Below are 27,756 nucleotides of genomic sequence, written 5' to 3' on the forward strand. Positions count from 1 at the left end.
GAGAGAGAGAGGGACAGGGACAGAGAGAGAGAGAGAGAGAGAGAGGGACAGGGACAGAGAGACTCTGCCAACAGAAATTAATTCAAGAGTTTAAAAAGGGGGGGGAGGGGGCAGAATAATTTGTTTTAAAGAAGGGAGGGGTTGTGCTTGTGCTCCGACACAGATCCATACAACCTAGAGCAGCAACGCCTCATCTCACTCTCAGTCCAAACACTGGCCTCATGGTGAGAATAGACACAGATCCATGCAGTGTGGACAGTGCTGTGTAGTTTAGTCCATCATGTGGGCGGAGCCTGCAGCTTTTAAGCGGAGGTTCGAACCCATTAATTAAGAATCGAATGCCAACGTAATGAAGGAAGGTCCGAACGTTCAAACGTTTGGGCTCAGCCCTAAAGAACACTCGGAGCCCACGTGTAGAGAACAGGGCAGGGTAAAGAACTAAAAGGTTACTCTTGATCAAACAAAGATGAATGTCCCTATTGGGATTAATAGTGAAATAACTTGCTTTTTCACCAAACTTCACTTAAAACAAATAAAGGTGCCTCTTGATCATCAAACAAGAATGAATTTCCCTATTGGGATTAATAAAGTGCAAATCTAACTTTCACCAAACATCACTTTGTCAAATAAAAGGTAACAAAAAAAGTGAAAATCGATTTCATTTTTAAACAGTCCTAAATCATGAATTCGAATGAATCGATAAATCGATTTATCGCCAAGCCCTAAAAGAACACTCCACCATGTTTGTTATCGGAGCCCACGTGTAGAGAACAGGGCAGGGTAAAGAAGGGTCAGAATGACCTCAAATACCGTAAAGCTTTTTTGCAACAATAGAGATAGAAGGGAAAATCTCTATCCATAAGACAGTATTCTCTCATCCCACCATATATATAGTCAGAGAGAACAGTTAACTACTCTGTCCCAGTCCAAATGCTGGCTTCATAGAATATAATAGTTATCTGCCTGCTTCTCAGCCTTCCTATGGTCTCAAAAAAGATAGAATTAACCGCCCGTCTCTGGTAAAACATCAGGTGGACAGTGGGATGCAGAGAGACATGGACAAGAGCTTCATTATCATACAGTGGGATGTAGGGATGGGTACCGAATTAGGTAAAATAGATTCCTTACCTCAGATCAGATGTTCTCCAAAAAGATTATTCCAATTCCTGATCGCCATTCCAAATATCAATCGTGTTTATTGATAAAAAAAAACAGCAAACAAACGCTATATAGCGTTGCTGGCATTCAACGGTCGGCATGAACTAACGACATATAGCGTCGCTGGCACTCAAAGTGTTAAAGAGACTAAAGTACAGAAAAAAGGTACCGTTGGGTACCGCCGTATCATTTCACAGGTACCGGTTCAAATGTGAAAGGTACCCAACCCCAGTGGGATGGAGAGAGAGGGATAGAGAGAAGGGGGACACCAGGAGAGAGAAAGAGTGAAAAAAGTGGTAACATTTGTAAATGTTTCTAATGAGCTTGGTGGTAAACTGCTGAGGGGTCAATAGAGGAAGGACAGTGAAACCGCTAATCCAGCAGAGTCAGCAGTACTGGGACTGCAGCGCTGCACAGACTCCTGACATCAAGTCTAGAAGTCAGGAGCCTCCATGTCACAATGATGAGCCTTTCACACCGGCCGGGCCGGGGCCGGAGCTGGTTCCCGAACTGGCCGGCGCGTTCACAGTACCGGGAATAATTGGTTCGGAACATGACGTGAGGGAGATATTGTGGCTCTGCTCCCGTCCGCTAAACCTTTTCAATGTTCACCAATATCACCCTTGGAGTAGGGCTGATTAACATTAAAAATCACAAGTATTAAAACAATTAATTACCCATTGATTTGAGAACATTATATGACAACGACTGAATTTCTTCTTGACCAAAGGCTGCCTTTCTGTCCTCTTCTATTTTTGGTCAGCTGTAGTGAGGATAGAAGCCTTGCGTCACGTGTCCCCTCCGGTACACGAGGAGGCAGCCTGTTGCATCTTTTCACCAGACAGCGAGGTCTCTCAGTGGCGAGGAGTAACGCGTGGGAGTAGGGATGCCCCCCGGACCCCGGTTTTGAACGGGAACCGGTACTATATTAGAAAATACCGGAGTATTTATAAGCTCCGACGTCCTCGGTACTGCTATCGATACTCTAGAGAAATTATTATTATTATTATTATTATTATTATTTAAAAGTTGCGAACAATCCTCTCTCTGTCTCTGCACGAGAAGCGAGCCGCAGCAAGCCATTACACACACTTGTCGCGAGCCACTCACACATACACGGGTAGGGACTGGAGGTGCCTGTCCGTGGCTAGCTACGTTAGCTACGGAGCTAGTAGTCAGTTTCAGTGTTGCTGGATGGTACACTCTAACGTTATGCCGAGTTCATACTACACTACACTTATGAACTCGACATAGCGATAACGTTAATCCGTTTCCATGAAGTGTTTAATTAGCAGCAATCTGTTCTGTTGTTGAACATTTAACGTTAACGTGGCTAGCTACGTTAGCTACGGAGCTAATAGAGTATACCATCCAGCAACACTGAAACTGACTAACGTTAACGTTATGCCGACTCGCCGAGTTCATACTACACTACACGTATGAACTCGACATAGCGTTAACGTTACTCCGTTTCCATGAAGTGTTTAATTAGCAACAATCTGTTCCGTTGTTGAAAATGTAACGTTAAGTTAGGTATCCGATGCACTTCCGGCGTGGACAGGAAAACGTCGTGAAATCGTTGTAGTCATTTTGTAGTCTTATTAACTAAAAGATTTTAACAAAATAAAAAGCAGCAGCACTATTGCATAACTGAGTCATGTTTGCTATGTATTTCTTTCTTTAGGGGAGTAGGACATTTGTTTCACAGTTTTAGCATGATGTTTTATAGATGGCCAGGTTAAACACAGGTTTTTGTTTTTTTAAGAGGGGGCCGGGGGTTTGATTTGATTGAAGTTTATTTCAAATATGCAACACAACAAACAAATATCAAGTACAGATATAGCCTTAAGCCGTTCAAATAATTTATAATTTTTTTTTTATTTAAATATATTTAAATAATAATCTAAAAGAACCGATAAGAGTATCGATAAAGTACCGAACCGTTAAGCAGTATCGATAAGAGTAGTAGTATCGATAAAATCCTAACGATACCCATCCCTACGTGGGAGGCTCACGCTGTCCCCGATACTTCCCGACTCTGCTGTGCAGGCGCACCAACCGGCCTGTAGGAGTCGCTGTCCACAACGTCCAATCCCCACCCATCGACTTTCCACCCGCTACCTCTGCCAATTGAGATAGTATGACGACTGGCCCAAGCCGCAGGCAATGCTGACTCCGGGAGTCGAGACCCCAGCCTCTTGCATTGGTGACGAGTGCAATCTCCGCTACGCCACCCAGCCGCCCCTTTCTGTCTCTTCTAGAAGTTACCATAGACTCAAGACCTGGAGAAACACCCCTCGACTCCCTTTTTCACGATAATGGGAAGACAACATTGCAATTGACCCTGGAGTGATCATGCCATTTTGATATAATGAACCTTGAAATACTGAATGTGGGAAAGCGGTAATATCCATGGAACCCATTGAACCAGAGAATCTTTCAGCCTCTTCTATTGGACCAAAGAATCATTCAGCCTCTTCTATTGGACCAGAGAACCATTCAGCCTCTTCTATTGGACCAGAGAATCATTCAGCCTCTTCTATTGGACCAGAGAATCATTCAGCCTCTTCTATTGGATGAGCCAGTTGGATGAGTCGCAACAAGTTACACAATTGGTGTTGGGTCAACACAGCTGTCACAGCCGGGCTGAACCACCCACACTGACCTGACCTGGACCTCATGGCTGCAGCACCTGACCTGTACCTCTGTACCGCTTTGGGTGAGAACGAGCCATTAGTCCTGACACAGACAGCTAGCCTGCTGCTTGAAACCAACACCTGATTGCTAACACACCCTTGCATTGCACCCCACATATACGCATTCACACACCTGGACTAGACACCAGCACATTCACAGACAACGCTGAGTAACACACACCAACACATCCAACTTCCACACACAGTGAGACAGAGTCAGACTGTTCCTGTGAATTAGTACTCCTTTTCTCTCTTCCCTCTCTCATCCACCCACTCCTCCCCCGCTCTCTATGCATCATTAAAACACACTCCTTTGACTCTGGCTCCTGCCTCCCTCACCACAGACGCACCAGGCCACATTCAGTCTTTACACGCTACCCTGCTGGAGCTAATGGGAACCAGGCAGCCTTTCCCCAAATACAATCCGCCATGTTGTCCCACACCATCCAAGATCAAATGGAAATGTATATAGACTACATTTTGCATTACGAATGCATGACCAACATCTTGACATCTGCAATTCAAAAAGTTGCAAGCCCACCGTATAACACACAGAACCTCTGCTCAGCCAACTGACCCATCAGAACCTCTGCTACTAATGGAGGAACCTACTTCCAGTGACTTCAAAAAGTTGGGAGCACCAGCAAAAATGTAGGAGCACCTACCAAAATGTAAGGAGCACCAACAATATATAATGTAATATATATTTTGTTATTGATTAAAAAAAACGACTATAACAGTTAGGGATGGGTATCGTTAGGATTTTATCGATACTACTACTCTTATCGATACTGCTTAACGGTTCGGTACTTTATCGATACTCTTATCGGTTCTTTTAGATTATTATTATTTAGGGTGGCTAAGTGGCGCAGTGGGCAAGGCGCTCGCCACTAATGCAGGAGATGCTGGGTTCGAACCCAGCTCTCGGCATTGCTACCAGCTTGGCTGGTCGTTCATACTAACACAATTGGCAGTGTTAGGGGTGGGAAGCTGGTGGGTGGGGATCGGACGTTGTGGACAGCGACTCCTACAGGTCGGTTGGTGCGCCTGCGCAGCAGAATCAGGAAGCAACGAGGGCGGAGTGTCCCTCCCACGCAGACCCTCGCCACTGAGAGATTGCGCTGTTCAGGTGAAAAGATGAGACAGCTGCCTCCTCGAGTACCAGAGGGGACAGGTGATGCAAGGCTTCGTCCACATTGCAGCCGGCCTGTGGGAGGCATGGCCTAACAATGTTCGAGACAGGGGAGGGTAGAATTGGACAATACGAAATTGGGATGGGAGAAAAAAAGTTGATAAAAAAAAAATTATTATTATTTAAAAAAGAAAATGTATACATGTATTATTTGAACGTCTTAAGGCTATATCTGTACTTGATTTGTTTGTTGTGTTGCATATTTGAAATAAACTTCAATCAAATCAAACCCCCCCTCTTAAAAACAAAAATCTGTGTTTAACCTAGCCATCTATAAAACATCATGCTAAAACCGTGAAACAAATGCCATACTCCCCTAAAGAAAGAAATACATAGCAAACATGACTCAGTTATGCAATAGTGCTGCTGCTTTTTATTTGGTTAAAATCTTTAGTTAAGACTAAAATATGACTACAACGATTTCATGACGGCTTCCTGTCCATGCAATGCACGGAGCATTAACCCATTCCCTGCCACCACTTTGATCATCTTATACCATTCTCTGCCAGTACTGTAAGTCTATGGAGATGTTCACCTTCTTTGCAGGGCTATAACTTTTTAAATTGTATTGCTAAATTGACATTACTATGGCCCATTCAACATCGATTACCTATCGTTCAGGATGTAGGAACGTTTTACTTTTTCATTCACACATTAATACGAAAATACCGTCTCAAGTATAAATATGTTATCGTTTTCTGCAGTATTTCCCAGAACGTGAGATATAGGCACAAATGCATATATTAGATCATCAAATGCAGATACCGATCAACGCTATATTAAAAATTTCAACTGTACACTGTACTGTAACCTAAACGTTATGACTGATCATGCGCGGAGAGAGAGGCAGACACACCACTAGAGAGAGAGAGAGAGAGAGGCAGACACACCACTAGAGAGAGAGAGGCAGACACACCACTAGAGAGAGAGAGGCAGACACACCACGAGAGAGAGAGAGAGAGAGAGAGGCAGACACACCACTAGAGAGAGAGGCAGACACACCACTAGAGAGAGAGAGAGGCAGACACACCACTAGAGAGAGAGAGAGAGAGGCAGACACACCACTAGAGAGAGAGAGGCAGACACACCACTAGAGAGAGGAGAGAGAGAGAGAGAGGCAGACACACCACTAGAGAGAGAGACACACCACTAGAGAGAGAGAGAGAGAGAGAGAGGCAGACACACCACTAGAGAGAGAGAGACACACCACTAGAGAGAGAGGCAGACACACCACTAGAGAGAGAGAGACACACCACTAGAGAGAGAGAGACACACCACTAGAGAGAGAGAGAGGCAGACACACTACTAGAGAGAGGGAGACACACCACTAGAGAGAGAGAGAGGCAGACACACCACTAGAGAGAGAGAGAGGCAGACACACCACTAGAGAGAGAGGCAGACACACCACTAGAGAGAGAGGCAGACACACCACTAGAGAGAGAGAGAGGCAGACACCACTAGAGAGAGAGAGAGGCAGACACACCACTAGAGAGAGACACACCACTAGAGAGAGACACACCACTAGAGAGAGAGAGGCAGACACACCACTAGAGAGAGGCAGACACACCACTAGAGAGAGAGAGGCAGACACACCACTAGATAGAGGCAGACACACCACTAGAGAGAGAGAGGCAGACACACCACTAGAGAGAGAGAGAGAGGCAGACACACCACTAGAGAGAGAGAGAGGCAGACACTAGGGATGCCCCGATCGATCGGCCACCTATCGTTATCGGCCGATACTCAGTATAAATATGCAATCTGTGAATTCCGATAATTAGTCATATTCGCCGATAGCGGAAACCGATCAAGCGAAGGTCTCACTCGCTGTCTGTCTCAGACACACACGACCTGCAAACTGCCGCTGCTCCTCCTCCCTAGCCCCGCCCGCCCCGTGTAGAGTTTGTAAACACTGAGGACTGAGAGGAGGCTCCCCTGCTCGAGTCTGTAGTGCATTCGACCTGCGCTAACGTTAGCTACCTAGCTATCGTTACTGTTTAAACAAAATTACCCAGTCAACTATTCACGTTTAGTAGGCATTGTCTAACGGTATTTAGCCGGCTAGCTACCGATAGCTCCTGATATCAACAAATGATCCAGAAAGTCTAGTAGTTCATGTTCATACCTCAGTTAGCTTGCGTTAGCTTGCGTTAGCTGACGTTAGTTTACTGTTCAAAACGAAATGTCCCATTGAACTAAAGTTCTGTCTTAACGTCATCTAGCCGGCTAGCAGTAGCTACAGATAGCTCTTGATATCAATGTCTTATAACATTGATTTAATGCGTATTCGAGCTGAGGGCTTGCTGAATGTGAAATGACCAAAGCACTTAACGTTACCAATGGGGTCCCGCTGCAGCGCCGGAGAATCCTTTTTGGAGCTGGAGGCTACTAGAGTACACACAGACAGTGGAGCCGTTTGCAGATAGTGAGCATTTTGACTTGTTGCGTGGTGGCGATGTCTCGCAGATAATACAAGTACAAGTCTAATTATATAATATATATATTTTATAAAAAAAAAAAAAAAAATCTTTTTAATCAAAAACAATCGGTATCGGATCGGTATCGGCCGATATGGCTCACGACGATCGGTGATCGGTATCGGTGGCAAAAAACATGATCGGGGCATCCCTAGCAGACACACCACTAGAGAGAGAGAGGCAGACACACCACTAGAGAGAGAGGCAGACACACCACTAAAGAGAGATAGACAGACACACCACTAGAGAGAGAGAGGCAGACACACCACTAGAGAGAGGGAGGCAGACACACCACTAGAGAGAGAGAGGCAGACACACCACTAGAGAGAGAGGCAGACACACCACTAGAGAGAGAGAGAGGCAGACACACCACTAGAGAGAGAGAGAGGCAGACACACCACTAGAGAGAGAGAGAGGCAGACACACCACTAGAGAGAGGGAGGCAGACACACCACTAGAGAGAGAGAGAGAGACAGACACACCACTAGAGAGAGAGAGAGAGGCAGACACACCACTAGAGAGAGAGAGAGGCAGACACACCACTAGAGAGAGAGAGAGGCAGACACACCACTAGAGAGAGAGAGGCAGACACACCACTAGAGAGAGAGAGGCAGACACACCACTAGAGAGAGAGAGGCAGACACACCACTAGAGAGAGAGAGAGGCAGACACACCACTAGAGAGAGAGGCAGACACACCACTAGAGAGAGAGAGGCAGACACACCACTAGAGAGAGAGGCAGACACACCACTAGAGAGAGAGGCAGACACATCACTAGAGAGAGGCAGACACACCACTAGAGAGAGAGGCAGACACACCACTAGAGAGAGAGAGAGGCAGACACACCACTAGAGAGAGGCAGACACACCACTAGAGAGAGAGAGAGGCAGACACACCACTAGAGAGAGAGAGAGGCAGACACACCACTAGAGAGAGAGAGAGGCAGACACACCACTAGAGAGAGAGAGAGAGAGGCAGACACACCACTAGAGAGAGAGAGGCAGACACACCACTAGAGAGAGAGGCAGACACACCACTAGAGAGAGAGAGAGAGAGAGAGGCAGACACACCACTAGAGAGAGAGAGAGAGGCAGACACCACTAGAGAGAGAGAGAGGCAGACACACCACTAGAGAGAGAGAGGCAGACACACCACTAGAGAGAGAGGCAGACACACCACTAGAGAGAGAGAGAGGCAGACACACCACTAGAGAGAGAGAGAGGCAGACACACCACTAGAGAGAGAGAGAGGCAGACACACCACTAGAGAGAGGGAGGCAGACACACCACTAGAGAGAGAGAGGCAGACACACCACTAGAGAGAGAGAGAGAGGCAGACACACCACTAGAGAGAGAGAGAGGCAGACACACCACTAGAGAGAGAGAGAGGCAGACACACCACTAGAGAGAGGGAGGCAGACACACCACTAGAGAGAGAGAGAGGCAGACACACCACTAGAGAGAGAGGCAGACACACCACTAGAGAGAGAGGCAGACACACCACTAGAGAGAGAGAGAGGCAGACACACCACTAGAGAGAGAGAGAGAGCAGACACACCACTAGAGAGAGAGAGAGGCAGACACACCACTAGAGAGAGAGAGAGGCAGACACACCACTAGAGAGAGAGAGGCAGACACACCACTAGAGAGAGAGAGGCAGACACACCACTAGAGAGAGAGAGAGGCAGACACACCACTAGAGAGAGAGGCAGACACACCACTAGAGAGAGAGAGAGGCAGACACACCACTAGAGAGAGAGGCAGACACACCACTAGAGAGAGAGAGGCAGACACACCACTAGAGAGAGAGGCAGACACACCACTAGAGAGAGAGAGAGAGGCAGACACACCACTAGAGAGAGAGAGAGGCAGACACACCACTAGAGAGAGAGAGAGGCAGACACACCACTAGAGAGAGAGAGAGGCAGACACACCACTAGAGAGAGGGAGGCAGACACACCACTAGAGAGAGAGAGGCAGACACACCACTAGAGAGAGAGAGAGAGGCAGACACACCACTAGAGAGAGAGAGAGGCAGACACACCACTAGAGAGAGAGAGAGGCAGACACACCACTAGAGAGAGGGAGGCAGACACACCACTAGAGAGAGAGAGAGGCAGACACACCACTAGAGAGAGAGAGAGGCAGACACACCACTAGAGAGAGAGGCAGACACACCACTAGAGAGAGAGAGAGAGGCAGACACACCACTAGAGAGAGAGAGGCAGACACACCACTAGAGAGAGAGAGGCAGACACACCACTAGAGAGAGAGAGGCAGACACACCACTAGAGAGAGAGAGAGGCAGACACACCACTAGAGAGAGAGGCAGACACACCACTAGAGAGAGAGAGAGGCAGACACACCACTAGAGAGAGAGGCAGACACACCACTAGAGAGAGAGGCAGACACATCACTAGAGAGAGGCAGACACACCACTAGAGAGAGAGGCAGACACACCACTAGAGAGAGAGAGAGAGAGGCAGACACACCACTAGAGAGAGAGAGAGGCAGACACACCACTAGAGAGAGAGAGAGGCAGACACACCACTAGAGAGAGAGAGAGGCAGACACACCACTAGAGAGAGAGAGAGAGAGAGGCAGACACACCACTAGAGAGAGAGAGAGGCAGACACACCACTAGAGAGAGAGGCAGACACACCACTAGAGAGAGAGGCAGACACACCACTAGAGAGAGAGAGAGAGAGAGAGGCAGACACACCACTAGAGAGAGAGAGAGAGAGGCAGACACACCACTAGAGAGAGAGAGGCAGACACACCACTAGAGAGAGAGGCAGACACACCACTAGAGAGAGAGAGAGGCAGACACACCACTAGAGAGAGAGAGAGGCAGACACACCACTATAGAGAGAGAGAGGCAGACACACCACTAGAGAGAGGGAGGCAGACACACCACTAGAGAGAGAGAGGCAGACACACCACTAGAGAGAGAGAGAGAGGCAGACACACCACTAGAGAGAGAGAGAGGTAGACACACCACTAGAGAGAGAGAGAGGCAGACACACCACTAGAGAGAGGGAGGCAGACACACCACTAGAGAGAGAGAGAGGCAGACACACCACTAGAGAGAGAGAGAGGCAGACACACCACTAGAGAGAGAGAGAGAGGCAGACACACCACTAGAGAGAGAGAGAGAGGCAGACACACCACTAGAGAGAGAGAGAGGCAGACACACCACTAGAGAGAGAGAGAGGCAGACACACCACTAGAGAGAGAGAGGCAGACACACCACTAGAGAGAGAGAGGCAGACACACCACTAGAGAGAGAGAGAGGCAGACACACCACTAGAGAGAGAGGCAGACACACCACTAGAGAGAGAGAGAGGCAGACACACCACTAGAGAGAGAGGCAGACACACCACTAGAGAGAGAGGCAGACACATCACTAGAGAGAGGCAGACACACCACTAGAGAGAGAGGCAGACACACCACTAGAGAGAGAGAGAGAGAGAGGCAGACACACCACTAGAGAGAGAGAGAGGCAGACACACCACTAGAGAGAGAGAGAGGCAGACACACCACTAGAGAGAGAGAGAGGCAGACACACCACTAGAGAGAGAGAGAGAGAGGCAGACACACCACTAGAGAGAGAGAGAGAGAGGCAGACACACCACTAGAGAGAGAGAGAGGCAGACACACCACTAGAGAGAGAGGCAGACACACCACTAGAGAGAGAGGCAGACACACCACTAGAGAGAGAGAGAGAGAGGCAGACACACCACTAGAGAGAGAGAGAGGCAGACACACCACTAGAGAGAGAGAGGCAGACACACCACTAGAGAGAGAGGCAGACACACCACTAGAGAGAGAGGCAGACACATCACTAGAGAGAGAGGCAGACACATCACTAGAGAGAGAGGCAGACGCATCACTAGAGAGAGAGGCAGACACACCACTAGAGAGAGAGGCAGACACACCACTAGAGAGAGAGAGAGGCAGACACACCACTAGAGAGAGAGAGAGGCAGACACACCACTAGAGAGAGAGGCAGACACACCACTAGAGAGAGAGAGAGGCAGACACACCACTAGAGAGAGAGGCAGACACACCACTAGAGAGAGAGAGGCAGACGCACCACTAGAGAGAGAGAGAGGCAGACACACCATGAGAGAGAGAGAGAGGCAGACACACCACTAGAGAGAGAGAGAGAGGCAGACACACCATGAGAGAGAGAGAGAGAGAGAGAGAGAGAGAGGCAGACACACCATGAGAGAGAGAGAGAGAGAGAGAGAGAGAGAGAGAGAGAGAGAGAGAGAGAGAGGCAGACACACCATGAGAGAGAGAGAGAGAGAGAGAGAGAGGCAGACACACCATGAGAGAGAGAGAGAGAGGCAGACACACCATGAGAGAGAGAGAGAGGCAGACACACCATGAGAGAGAGAGAGAGAGAGAGAGAGAGAGAGAGAGGCAGACACACCATGAGAGAGAGAGAGAGAGAGAGAGAGAGAGAGAGAGAGAGAGAGAGAGAGAGAGAGAGGCAGACACACCACTAGGCTGCTGGGAGATGATCACTTTGCTGTGTGTATGAAAGATAAGATATTCCTTTATTGATCCGCTTGGGGGACGTTTGGGCGTCATAGCAGCATGGGGAGGGGGGAGGACGTACAGGTAGGGTAATGGAAGACATAAATATAGGCAATAAAAAAGTGCACACATGCACGCACACCCATCTTGTGGCGCGGAGGACACATGCACACACAGTCACACACACCTAGTGGCGGAGGACACATGCACACACACACACACACCTAGTGGCGGAGGACACATGCACACACACACACCTAGTGGTGGAGAGGACACATGCACACAGTCACACACACCTAGTGGTGGAGGACACATGCACACACACCTAGTGGCGGAGAACACATGCACACACACACCTAGTGGTGGAGGACACATGCACACACACCTAGTGGCGGAGGACACATGCACACACACACCTAGTGGTGGAGGACACATGCACACAGTCACACACACCTAGTGGCGGAGGACACATGCACACACACACCTAGTGGCGGAGGACACATGCACACACACACCTAGTGGCGGAGAACACATGCACACACACACCTAGTGGCAGAGAACACACACACACACCTAGTGGCGGAGAACACACACACACACCTAGTGGCGGAGGACACATGCACACACACCTAGTGGCGGAGGACACACACACACACCTAGTGGCGGAGGACACATGCACACAGTCACACACAACTAGTGGCGGAGGACACATGCACACACACACCTAGTGGCGAAGAACACACACACACCTAGTGGCGGAGAACACATGCACACAGTCACACACACCTAGTGGCGGAGAACACAGGCACACACACCTAGTGGCGGAGGACACATGCACACACACCTAGTGGTGGAGAACACATGCACACACACCTAGTGGTGGAGAACACATGCACACAGTCACACAGCTCCACAGCCTGAGGGCAGCGACCACAGTGTAATAACAGAGCTCTACTGCAGACCAGTGGGACCAGAATAAGACTGGTACAGTCCGTTTAGAGTACAGTACATCATTCCAAATCGCGATTTCGATTTAAAATCTATTAAACGCTCAGCCCTAAAGCGTAGAAGAAAATGTGCGTTTAGCTAAATATCCGGATTGGTGTGGGCCATGCCCTCTTAGCCGCTGAGCCACCAGGAAGGCCTGCCACTAAACTGCAGAGAACAGACACTGAGCGGCTTTTAAAATGCTGGATTACAGTCATCCAGAGAACATGACTTGATCATGTGGCTCTTAAAGAGACAGAGCTCAGTGAGTCAGGACAGTGACGGGCTGCCCTTATAAGACCCAGGACATCCAAGTTTAATTGGACTATTTATCCAAAACATCAAGAATTAGCCCGATAGCCGGGAGAGAAATCTAACAAGGCAGGCTGGTTCTTCTGCGTCCCCTGCAGCAGAGAGAAACAACTGGAACGGATGCAACATATTCATATCCTCTGGTTCCACTGTGTTCACAGACAAGACAGCCTCCTACATCTACTGCTGCTACACACTAACCTCTACACACTACATCTACTGCACACTACATCTACTGCTGCTCCACACTAACCTCTACACACTACATCTACTGCACACTACATCTACTGCTGCTACACACTAACCTCTACACACTACATCTACTGCACACTACATCTACTGCTGCTCCACACTAACCTCTACACACTACATCTACTGCTGCTCCACACTAACCTCTACACACTACATCTACTGCTGTTACACACTACATCTACAGCTACACACTACATCTACTGCTGCTCCACACTAACCTCTACACACTACATCTACTGCACACTACATCTACTGCTGCTCCACACTAACCTCTACACACTACATCTACTGCACACTACATCTACTGCTGCTCCACACTAACTTCTACACACTACATCTACTGCACACTACATCTACTGCTGCTACACACTAACCTCTACACACTACATCTACTGCTGCTCCACACTAACCTCTACACACTACATCTACTGCACACTACATCTACTGCTGCTACACACTAACCTCTACACACTACATCTACTGCACACTACATCTACTGCTGCTACACACTAACCTCTACACACTACATCTACTGCACACTACATCTACTGCACACTACACACTAACCTCTACCCAGGGTTAGAAATTTTTTTTTTTCAAGGGCTTTTTTTGCCCCCGTTGATTGATTTTCGGGGGCTTTTTTTTTTAATTTCGGGGGCACTGAATTTTTATGATAAACGATAGGGGTGGGACGGTTCACAAAATGGACGGTTTGGTTCGTATCACGATTTTGGAGTCACGGTTTTCAGTTCGATATATGTTAATTTTTATTAAAAAAAAATGTAACACTCAAATCTAAACATGCTTCTCATTTATTAAAAATAAAATAAAAGGTTTACAGTGTTTACAGCCTTAAATAATGTTTGGCACACAAAGACCAAACTGACTGAAAAATATAGGCTACATTTGTCAAAGTATTAACTTAGTGCACTGCAAACAAACAATATGCTCAGCCAGCACTAGACTTTCCTTTCTTTAATTAATATAAACACACAAAAACAATGTCAACCATGTTTAAATTCCCTGATTGTCAGTTCTTAATGGAAAGATTCGTTTTCTGCTTGAAATTATTATGTTTCAGTCTACATTTATTTAGACTAACATTATTTAAATATTGAGTGCAACTGTGGTGGATTACGTAATTCGGTGAGTTGGAACTATCTATGGGTTGGCGCCGGGTCCCCACGGACATTTTAGCGTGTGGCACCTTCAGCTCCGGTCACGTTAGGAGGAGTTCATAACATCAACAAGCAGCGCGAAAGCGGCAATAGTCCCGGTTGGAGTTAGTAAAACAGTTGTATGTTAGCCTTCTTGGATGTTGAATAAACGCCTATCATTGTCTTTAAAAATTCCGCCTCTCAGACTCCCATTTCCTCCTCTGCTACAGTAGCTAGTAGCTACGGTGACATTTCATTGACTGTACAGTATTAGCTTGCTGGCTGCGTCGGGCTACCATAGTTAAAACGTGCGTTGCGTTTACAAACTGCTAAAGCTATGGCAAGATGTGTGTTGGCTAGGGGTGGACGGTATGGTCTAAAATTTATATCACGGTATAATTTGAAGCATAGACGGTAACGGTATATATCACGGTATCATCGTTTTTGATACATTTTTTATTTTATATAATTTTTTTTTTTATAAAATATATATATTATATAATTAGACTTGTACTTGTATTATCTGCGAGACATCGCCACCACGCAACAAGCTCCACTGTCTGTGTGTACTCTAGTAGCCTCCAGCTACGGCCAGGATTCTCCGGAGCTGCACCTGGACCTATACTCGAGTAGCCTCGAGCAGAGCTACGGCCAGGATTCTCCGGCGCTGCACCTGGACCCTATTGTATTGGTATAACGTTAGCAAGCCCTCAGCTCGAATACGCATCGAATCAGTGTTATAAGACATTGATATCAGGAGCTATCTGTAGCTACTGCATATATAACGCTAATACAACGCCTCAGTGAATTATTTAGTTCAATGGGTGAACTAACTTGCGTTAACGTGAGCTAACAGGTAGCATACACGTCTCTAGTACTAGACTTTGTGGAGCGTTTGTTGATGTCAGGAGCTATCGGTAGCTGGCCGACTAGATACCGTTCGGTTAGACAATGTAGGGCTGGGCGATATAACGATAACGATAAATATCGCGATATATTTTAATAATCGATATCGAATATCGAAATAAAAAAATCGAAAAATCATTTTTTTTTTTTTTTTTTTACCTGCAACAGGGCAGTTTTAAAACCAGAGACAGTGGACAGACTTGTCTTTCTTGCCTGCAACTTAAAGTAATGGCTTTGCTTGTCCAAATGACAATACTGACCAAATTCAGATTTCTTTTTCTCTTGTCCATTTATTTTGTTTGCTTTCTAATTTAAAATACATTTTGAAACCGTCTGTACACAGTAGGCTATGTGTGCTAGCAGAACTAGACTCCAGTCACGAGTCACAGTGCACATGTGCGGTGGTTTGTCCACCAAAAAAGCGCCAAAAGATCGAAAATAAACTAGCAGAGCCAGAACTGTTCAACTCCTCTGGAGCCACAGCCAGCAGAGAAGCCGGTTTACTTTAGCTTTTAAACCAGCTGCAGCCTGATAACTGGAGTGTGAGGGGATGTAACACTAAAGATGGCGGCAATGACAAAGAATTGCTGCAAAATAAACATACACCTGTTGTTAAAAAAAAAAAAAAAAAAATTTTTTTTATACTTATAACAATTCGATAATTATCGATATCGAGAAATAAAATAAAATTATCATATCGTTATCGCGATATGATTTTTTTCCATATCGCCCAGCCCTAAGACAATGCCTCATCATGTATTAAACTAAGTGAATAGTTGACTGGGTCATTTTGTAACGGTAGCTAAGCTAACGTTAGCTCAGGGAGACGCCGTCCCGACAGCTCCCGTGTCCCGTCCCACTAGACCCGTGTTTACATGCGTGCGGTAGGGGCTGGCACGGCGTGGCCCGCCCACTGCGCGAAGCCTCCTAAATAACTTTTTCCAGTTCGCACATATCTATTATCTATGACTAATTCTATCTATTTTTAGGGGCAAATGCGAGTGAAATAGTCGCGCTGTGGTTACATGACGTCATTGCTATTTTAGAGCTGCACTACCGGTTACACGGTATAGTCAAAATCCATACCGTAGAGCAAATTCATACCGTTTATACCGTATACCGTTTATACCGTCCACCCCTAGTGTAGGCCTATGTAATGTTAATGGCTATGTTTTTAAAGTCGTAATGAAGATTGATTTATATTGTGCGTGCCATTTTTACACAATCTGACAACTAGCACCTGGCTGCAGTGCTGCTGCTGCCTGCAGCCAGTGCAGAACACCGGCTCCGCCAAATGATTTTTTTTTATTTGCGCGTCATCTGAACCGTACACATACACAGACGCTCCATTACCGGATAAATATATATATATAATTAGTAAACTGTCGGGGGCATTAAGTGCCCCCCTTAACTGATTTTCGAGGGCATTTTGTCCATTTTCAAGGGCATTATGCCCCAAGCCCCCGTTAATTTCGAACCCTGCTCTACACACTATATCTACTGCTGCTACACACTAACTTCTACCGCTCCACACTCTGAATATTTAGGGGTGCAACTATCTCAATAGAGAACAAGAATAATTTTTTAAAGTATGTTCAATACAGTCTATCGCGGGGCGCCCCAGTGGCACGGCCGACCCGGGTTCGATTCCCGAACCCATCGTTATTTGTTGAATGTCTTCCCCCCACTCTTGTCTCCCGTTTCACCTGTCTCTCTCTCTACTGGACTGCCCAGTAGAATAAAGAGATAAACGCTAAAAAATAAAAAATAAATACAGTCTATCGAATTGTTTAACTGCATCAACGATTGTCCTCATCATCTTCCCTGGGTCTCATTTTCTCCAGCATTGAAAGATCTCCTGTATCAGACTTAAGATCACATACAAAATTATAATTGAAAAGATCAGATTCCATGCGATTTGTGCCGTTCACGCCATTATGGAATAAATCTAATCTGAGTCACATACGAGCGAAGAAATCAGATTTGGGCCACTTGTCTGCAGTGTAAACGCAGCCATATTAGGGTAAATACTGGTGTAACTAATAACATTCATTCTGGTTCCGTTCAGGTGCTAGAGCCATTCCAGTGAGCCAGCATGTGTATACCAGCGCAGAGCAGACCAGCGATTCATCAACTATTCTTATGTTTGCACATTTACGTTGCACTACTTTTGTTAGATAATTTTTTTTTATCCTCCTATTTTTCTTGTATTTTCCTCACATCCCAATTTAGTAGTTATGCCAATTCCCCCCTCCCCTTCCTGGTGGTTGTGCGCATTTGCCCCCTACTTGCCGGTCTAGGGAGCCCTGAAGCCTATCACATGCTTCCTCCGATACATAGGAGACAGCCAGCAGCCTCTTTTCACCTGGCAGCGAGGACTCTCATTGGGTTGAGTGTAACGCGTGGGAGGGCCCACTACCTCACCCAGATCCCTTCCTCACTGTGCAGGCGCCCTGACTGACCTGTAGGAGTCGCTGTTTACAACAACCAGATTACCACCCACCGGCTTCCCTCCCGCCGACACTGCCAATTGTGTCAACGGTGCCTCCGGCTTGGCAGGTCGTCATACTGACAGCTGGATTCGATACCAGTGTCTCTGCGGTGGTAGAAAGACACTTAGTCCGCTGCGCTACCCGGCCGCTTACTTTTGTCTATTCTTATGTCTGCAATTTTTTATTCCGTCAACTATATGCTGATGTTATGCCTATGTTCATTTTATACTAATTGCTGTGGGGCAGTCTGAAAAGTGTATGAAAAGTGCTATAGAGAGAGTTAATATTAATATTTATTATATTGTAAAAAATTTGGAAGTCTCGACGACATGGAGAATAAATAAAAGGTTTGAACTGCACCTGGTCTTTAACTCGCAAGGACACGTCAAAATGGCTGCTGTAATGAAGCCCTATTCTGATCAGAGGTGGAACACTAATGGAGACATAGCACACAGAATGGCTGGAGCGTTATCTATGCAAGATCATTGTTGTGACTTGCGAGTGCGGTTTGTTTGAATACACTTGAGGAACGCTAGCGTGATCAATAAACTGACACTGATCAAGGGCATCGTCATTGTATCAGAATCTCCACTTGCAACCACGACGGCTTTAACCCTTTCACTGCCACCCTACAGAAGGTTAACCCTTTACTATCACACTACAGACGGTTTTAAACCTTCTGTAGTGTGGCAGTGAAAGGGTTAACACAGAATAAACCACAACATATCCAGCCTCGATTTAATCCATTGCAAGGGATCGTTTCAGGTATTTAGGTCAAATCAAATGCAGTCACTCTGCTGTGAAATCCCCGACCAAAAACCACGGAGGCCAGATAAGACGGCAAGTCTAAACAAGCTGTTGAAACCCCCTGTTATCTAGACTGATCTGAGGCCAGCAGATGTGCTGCAGCATGGAGACTGGAGCTCACATGCGATGTCAGAACATTCAGAAGACCTAACATGTGATGTCAGAACATTCAGAAGACCCAACATGTGATGTCAGAACCTTCAGAAGAGAGAACATGTGATGTCAGAACCTTCAGAAGAGAGAACATGCGATGTCAGAACCTTCAGAAGACCCAACATGTGATGTCAGAACCTTCAGAAGAGAGAACATGTGATGTCAGAACCTTCAGAAGAGAGAACATGCGATGTCAGAACCTTCAGAAGAGAGAACATGCGATGTCAGAACCTTCAGAAGACCCAACATGTGATGTCAGAACCTTCAGAAGAGAGAACATGCGATGTCAGAACCTTCAGAAGAGATAACATGCGATGTCAGAACCTCCAGAGAGAACATGCGATGTCAGAACGTTCAGAAGAGATAACATGCGATGTCAGAACCTTCAGAGAGAACATGCGATGTCAGAACCTTCAGAAGAGATAACATGCGATGTCAGAACCTTCAGAGAGAACATGCGATGTCAGAACCTTCAGAAGAGAGAACATGCAATGTCAGAACCTTCAGAAGAGAGAACATGCAATGTTAGCATTTGCATTCTAAAACCCTGTTCTTGAATGCATCCCTCTCAGCTGGCTCTCTCATTCATTACATTTAGTCATTCAGTCGACGCCTTTATCCAAAGCGACTTACAAGTTCTGTACGACAAGTCATCAGGAAGGTACAAGTCATCAGGAAGGGCACAACTCTATCAGCTGAGTAACAATGGTCATCAAAGTGTTGAGTGCTCCAGTGTCTCTCACTCAGGGTTAGAAATTAACATTCTTTTCAAGGGCTTTTTTTGCCCCCCTTAATTGATTTTCGTGGGCTTTTTGTATTTCGGGGGCACAACATTTTTATAATGAAAATTAAGATTATAAAACAGACACTTTTTTTATAGTCTTCGTCCCTATGTTTGATAACGTAATGTTAATGTCTCCATATATAGGGCTCTACGCTAACCTTTTTCCCAAGGAGCACATGTGCTCCTAAATAAAATGTTAATAAATAAACTAAATACAAATTTTGGAGCACAGTGACAATTGTTCAAGTAACACACACGATGTGTGACATGGCTTGGTTTCATGTTTTGAGGTACCTTCAATTATCTGTAAATAATACATACTCTATCTAAATAGATTAAATATGATTGTCCGAGGCAGGCCTGTACGCTGCGACGAGATCGTCGCAAATTGCCCCCTAATTTGGCCGGTGCGAATGAAAAATTATATCTACTCGCAAGCTTGCGAATAGTGATTTCACCCCTTCATTCGCATTTCACTACACTAACATTAGCCTACAACCAGGGCTGTACAGGCGACATAATGTTGCGGTTGTAATTTCATTAGACAGACCAGCGCGGACATTTAATAACATGCAATTTAATTGACACGAGCAATGGGCTAACGTTAGCTGGTGGTCCCGAGTGAAGCAGGGACGGCGGAAAAGTGAGGAAAGGGGGTGGGTTATATTGACAAGTGACAACGCTTGACAACAGAAGTTTAAACATAACTTCATATTTATTAGTTATTCGTTTCTGTATATCATCCACTTTCCATCTCCGTGTTAGACTCTTCCTGTTTACATTAGAGTGTGACGTCATCACCTACGGCAGCTTAGACGATCAAAACGCGAACCTAGAACAAAACCCGGGGGGGGGGGGGGGGGGGGGGGCTGGCTCTCTTGTGCGTTCTCGCCCCCTCTCTCTCTCTCGCTCTCTCTCTACATTCAATGATTTAAAGTAGCCAAACGTTACAGACAGTATAAATACTAACTGGATAGTTGATGATAAACATTTAATTTCATTATCTGAAATATCCTAAAATCATTAAGTCTGCTATAAGCCATTATCCCTTTGTGTGTAATTATTATTTTCTCACAGTAGTATATATATATATGTGTGTGTGTGTGTGTGTGTGTTTGGCTAAAGTGGATAGAAAACACAGTACTGTGCAAAAAAAGGGCACCCAAGAGTTTTTATATAAATAGTCTTAGATGTAAATAAATTTTTTTATTAGTGTGTCAGTAGACTACTCTTAGTACATTTTCATTAAATTATTTTTTAAAGCATCTTCATGGTTTAATAATGCAAACATATGTTGCAGGGACTTATTATAATCATCATATTGGCGTGACTGTATGCATCAAAGGGTTAAATCAAGCATTTTAAGTGCTTTAGGAAATGTCAAAATATTGCGATATATATTGTGTATCGTGATATGGCCAAAAAATATCGCAATATCATTTAGAGGCCATATCGCCCAGCCCTACTATAATGGTAAAATAGTTATTTAAAAATTTGCCCCTAAAAAATATTCTTTGCCCCTAAATTTCTCATTTAGGGGCAAGTGTGCCCCTAGTGAAAAAGCTTAGCGTACAGCCCTGCGAGGGTAAGTTGTGTTGTTGTCTTGATATATCTACAAATAGCAGACGAATAGCCGGTTGCCTCTGGATCAATGAATGTCTAATATTATTAGCTATTTTATTTTTAACATCCCTAATTCCAACAGTCAAGAGGCTTGTTTCAAATTGATACAAAAACCCCACACACGCAACAACATCCACCTCAAACACAACAAAAGAACAGAGCATCTCATGAACTTATGTCATGGACTATAGACTGTATGGACTATAGACTGTCAGCTGAACTCGCACCAATGCATAGGGAAATAGTCAAGACATCCCAGAATTATTTCATAATACAAGTTTTGAATGGACGTTTGGATTAAAATCATCCCGAAGACAGCACTGGAACGTTTGTGAGTATAGGCTCTGGCCAGATCTATCAATGAAATACGTTGCACGCTCAGCGCTGTGGAATGAAGGAAATGCGCATCGGGATCGGATGTTATTCTTTGAAGTTGTGTTACAAATGGAACGGTCTTTCCCCGCCGAACACATGTTACTTAACGTTACACAGGTCGCGCTATGCAGATGCTTAGCTTGCTAACGTTAAGATAGCAGTGTAACTTAATGTTACACCATCATGCTTGATGAAAGCAGAGCTCTCCGTCTGTCTGCGTTCGCACAGTCTCTCAAGTACCCTGTAACACGCAGCGGGCCCCGCCTCCCTCCCTCCTTGGAACAAACATTCCACCCAAAAACTGAATTTCAGTCCAGTTTCTGAACTATTAACAGCGGAGCTGATTTGTAATCTGTAACACTGCAAGTAAATGATTTTTCCGGTTCGCGCACACACATATTATTAGGGGCAAATACGAGGGAAATGCTCGCACTGTAGAGCATATATATATAATTAGTAAACTGTCGGGGGCTTTTCTTGCCCCCCTTAACTGATTTGAGGGCATTTGGTCAATTTTCGAGGGCATTTTGCCCCAAGCCCCCGTTAATTTCGAACCCTGCTCTCACTCATTCACTCACAGTACTCCCCCCTCCCCCTGTTAAGCTACAGTCGTTTGTTGTTAGCAACATGCCAACTGCTAGGCCCCACTACTGCTAAACATCTAAAAATACTTGGGGGAGTCTGACGTTTGACTTGCATGGCCACATTCAGCAGAGCCTGGTGCAGCATCCTCAGCTCACATTCAGCAGAGGTGCAGCGTCATCAGCCACACAGCTCACATTCAGCAGAGGTGCAGCGTCATCAGCCACACAGCTCACATTCAGCAGAGGTGCAGTATCATCATCAGCCACACAGCTCACATTCAGCAGAGGTGCAGCATCATCAGCCACACAGCTCACATTCAGCAGAGGTGCAGTATCATCATCAGCCACACAGCTCACATTCAGCAGAGGTGCAGCATCATCAGCCACAGCTCACATTCAGCAGAGGTGCAGCATCATCAGCCACAGCTCACATTCAGCAGAGGTGCAGCGTCATCAGCCACACAGCTCACATTCAGCAGAGGTGCAGTATCATCAGCCACAGCTCACATTCAGCAGAGGTGCAGTATCATCAGCCACACAGCTCACATTCAGCAGAGGTGCAGCGTCATCAGCCACACAGCTCACATTCAGCAGAGGTGCAGTATCATCATCAGCCACACAGCTCACATTCAGCAGAGGTGCAGCATCATCAGCCACAGCTCACATTCAGCAGAGGTGCAGCATCATCAGCCACAGCTCACATTCAGCAGAGGTGCAGCGTCATCAGCCACACAGCTCACATTCAGCAGAGGTGCAGTATCATCAGCCACAGCTCACATTCAGCAGAGGTGCAGCATCATCAGCCACACAGCTCACATTCAGCAGAGGTGCAGCGTCATCAGCCACACAGCTCACATTCAGCAGGTGCAGTATCATCAGCCACACAGCTCACATTGGAAACAACGATATTGCTGCCGAAGGAAACCATCCAATCCCAGAATGTTTTTAACAACAGGATATTTCTAGTATCAGTAATCAGTGAAACACCGATAAAACTAAATGCATCGTCCGTTTGAAGTAAACGTGGTGTGCCGAGGGTTCAGGCTTCGGAGGATCATTCATCATGATTAATGAGATCTGCCTTTTTTTTTTTATTATTATACTAGAAAGAAAAAGTCACAGGTACATGACTGTGTACCTAATGCAATTTAATATTTAATCGTTTCCATGATAACCCCATAAGCCTAAGCCTCTCCATTTGAAGACCAGTCTCGAGCTAACGCTGAGAGGGCGACGTTACGAATCCAAACGGTCAAAACGACAGATGGAATATGCTATTGGAAATAGATACCCATAATTACGTGATGAGTTTATTTTTTTTTAATGCCATAGTTTGTGTTTTGTTTTACTCAAAGCTTCAATGAAAGACGTGGGTGGATGCAGCGATAGAAGAAAAAGAAGAATGACACAGGACACAAGTGTAGGAGTGGTTGTAGTCTTGTGATTTGTCCATAGATTGAAGTATATTGTAGTAGTTACAATAGAGTAAAGATTGATATAAAAATATGTTTTCTCAAATAAAACCAATAAACTTTTACTGGTTGCAAGTACAGTTAATAACCTATGTCAAAGATTACTAGATTATTAGAACAGACACTAAGTTTTGACTGTAATATAGTTATCATTAATGGGTGACAACAGTGGGGGGGGGGCCACCCACGTGGATCGATTGGTCGCACATCTCTGGCATGCGAAGGATTTAAAGAGGGCCTTCTGCACCAAAAACACTAGCAGCAGAAACAAACGTTTCAGACACCATTTTAAGCAAGAAAAATTATATGCAATAGGTGGATCTTAATACATATTTCATCTGCAAAGCCTAGTCTGACAGTTTCATATGAATTCGGTCAAGCAGGTGTGTGCTGTGGCTCTGGAGTGTATACATCGTACTCTTTTTCCACCTCAACGGTTCACTAAACATGTTTCAGACAAAAAAAAAATTAGGCAAGAAATAGGATAATGCAATTGCTGGATCTTAATTCATATTTGACCTGCAACACCTAGTTTGACAGGTTGATCTGAATTTTGTGAGCCAGGCTGCAACAGCCTCAGGCCACTGCTCACTCACGCTGAGCATGCGCATCAACAGGACGTTGGCTGCATTTCACTGAACGGCCACCGGTGTCATTAATGAGAATTCATTTTTGATCATTCCATAGAGAGCACCTTTAAAAAAGGTACAGTTCACCCAAAATTAAATATATTTAAAATAATTTCTCAATCTATGGATAGATTTCATTCTATATTGCCATTTGTTACTTTTACCTTGTGACTACAGTAGACAAAATATATAATAATAATAAAAGCATTTGATCCCCCCACCCCTGGTCCATCTATCCAGATCGTTTGTGCGATTTGCCTAGTTTTGGGGATTTCTGCCATAGAGCTGAATGGCATTCAATCTGTGGCACTCGGCACCAAAAAAACACATTTGAACCACCCATTTACTCGAAATACACAGACCTCGTTAAATTAGTAAAATTTCTACCCGACTACACCCCCATTCATTATTATGGTGGTGGGTTGTACTTGGTAGAAAATAGTTCCTACATGAAACAGCTCACAACAAGATCTGTGGAAAGAGACAGCTTTTGGGTTTTAAAAAAAATAATAATTGTGAGTGATGAATTGAAAATGGGGGACCCTGATGTAAACAAGACGAAAGTCTCTCTGGTCTGCATTCCCTTAACAATTGTGTGTATTGAGCTGTACTTCAATCAATCAAGTGCTTGATTGCTACAAACGGAGTGCCATTCTTCGGCTCCATTGTATTGGGAGTAACGGCAGACATCTCCAAAACCAAGCAAATCACAACTTTCTGGATGGTATTATAATAGATGGCACTTTGTGTAAGAGGAACATGTTTTTATTGTTCCATCTTTTGTGGACTGCCACTTTAAGTAAACGCGGTCAATCTCTCCACACATCTGCGAAATCTGCTGTGCCGAAACTGGCGAAGTATGTTTAAAAAAAAAAATAAAAATAAAAAACACAATAAACTATCATTATGTCACCACGTGGAGTTTTAACATCAAATTATATTCATTCTTTGCCTAAATGGAAAAACGTGCCGTGGCCTCCAGTCCCAATAAGTGAACGAGTTAAAAAAATTAAAAAAAACACAAACATCGCTTTCTAAAAACAACCCACATAGCGCCGTGCTGGTCTCTCCGGTAAAGTGAGCCTGTCTCCCGACCCCTACACACACTCCAGACCCCTACACACACACACTCCCGCGGTGCCAGGAATACACACGGACACCTCGTAAAATAATATCACAACAACAGACGCCTGGATCACTTTAACTGCCACACTACAGTAGGTTAACCCTTTCACTGTGACGATACACAGAAGGTTAACCCTTTCACTGCCGCACGACAGCCGGTTAACCCTTTCACTGCCACACGACAGCCGGTTAACCCTTTCACACTACAGAGAAGGTTAACCCAATTCACTGTGACGATACACAGAAGGTTAACCCTTTCACTGCCGCACGACAGCCGGTTAACCCTTTCACTGCCACACTACAGAAGGTTAACCATTTCACTGCCACACCACAGAAGGTTAACCCTTTCACTGCCACACTACAGAAGGTTAACCCTTTCACTGCCACACTACAGAAGGTTAGCCATTACACTGCGACGATACACAGAAGGTTAACCATTTCACTGCCACACTACAGAAGGTTAACCATTTCACTGCGACGATACCAGTAAAGGGTTAACCTCCTGTAGTGTGGCAGTGAAAGGGCTAAAGAGCCATCTTTCAACAACACCCTCCATTTATATTATTTCGCTCGACACTCCTCCTGACTCTCTGACAGCCACTGACTCGGGTTTCACGCCGGGGCCCCGCCTCGCCTCCCTCCTCCTGGAGCCCCGCGGCCGCACGGAGGAGGAGGAATGTGTCGCTCTTTGTTTAGGAGGACGAGTGGGGAAAAAGTGCCAGAAGTTCCTTTAACAAAAAAAAACAAAACTTGACTTAATTTCCAGGCGTATTGACAGAGTTGTGTGTGTGGGTATGACGTCAACCACAATATACAACAACAAGTCCTAACTCCTAACAGTCAATCGAGCTCAAAGTATTAAAAACAAAACTTAAATAGCTTCACCTTGTTTCGCTAACTTAACCCGGTTTTAGAGAAGCAGTTACACACCACAATTTGTTTAAACGTGCCTAAACGAATTGTATTATTATTATCATTACATCCAGCCCCAACGTTTGAAGCAGCCGTGACAATAATAATAAAAGGCAGAGACGCGGCTCCGGTCAGAAGCACCGACACCAGTCACAAACAAACTCAATGACAACCATCTCCCGAAAACCCGACACACCTGTATCACTTTCACGGTTAAACATAATAAAACATTAGGTGTAAATAAAAAGCCTCGTATGTTATTAGTTGTATAATTAGTTCATCCACCGACTCGAGGAGGTGTATCGGTCCCACTAGGCGTGTGTCTGTCTGGCGAGAGATGCTGCTTATTAAAACTGAACCAGCTCATTAGTCGCCCCCTGTGCAGCAGCAGCGACACCGCGCAGACATGATGAACTAGATGAGACCGGGAGGACCGTAAATAATAAAGCCTATACAGTTGAAACAAGAAACACCGGAGCTCACCTCGGTTACAACAAGCAGCGAGTCCGTCCACTCTGGAGCTGGAAGAATAAGACCCGTTTGAAGAGGGAGAAGTGTGGGGAAACAACCGTGAAGCTACCGTCCGTCCAGCGGGGGACTGGTGGTGGTTCCTCAGCAGCCAGCAGAGGAAACTGACTCGGATACTGACACAAGATGGCGGCGGATACTTATAGACCACACAACACCTCTACTGGTCAAATACCCCGCCGCGCGTACAGACATAAAATATAGACACCGATTTGTGTAGACTAGACATCTCATTTATTGTATTTTACATCCGCCGAAGAGGTGGACATATATCATACTGTGAGAATATTTAATTAAATCAAGTTTAATATAATGAAATGCAGCTGGCCGAAACTAGCTTTTACGGCGTGCGGATGAATACATATGCGATACGGCCCGGCAGGCTACTCTCTGCCCAGACATTCATAATAATGAAGGACTAGCATATTAGACTGGAATTAGGGGAATATTGTCCTCTGAATAACTGGGAAGTTGGTGCACAAAGAGCCAATTCCGATAACTTCTTCCAACAACATGCCCCTTTTTTTTTGTTTTTTTTTGCTAAATGTGAATTCGTAATTTAACTTAATTAGATCCACACACACTGAAAAC

General features: G+C 45.4%; 1 protein-coding gene across 1 annotated transcript in view; it reads right to left on the reverse strand.

The window, feature by feature from the left end:
• LOC311246751 (catenin beta-1) overlaps nt 1-27,266 on the reverse strand; it is a 60,408-nt gene extending 33,142 nt beyond the window's left edge. The window contains exon 1 of the mRNA XM_084336980.1: nt 27,121-27,266. The gene's annotated coding sequence lies outside the window, so the exon portion shown is untranslated. The remainder of the gene's footprint in view (nt 1-27,120) is intronic.
• Nucleotides 27,267-27,756: the final 490 nt, after the last annotated feature.

The sequence above is a fragment of the Notolepis coatsorum genome, assembly GCF_963971535.1.
Source record: "Notolepis coatsorum genome assembly, chromosome: 19".
NCBI classification, from domain to species: Eukaryota; Metazoa; Chordata; class Actinopteri; order Aulopiformes; family Paralepididae; genus Notolepis; species Notolepis coatsorum.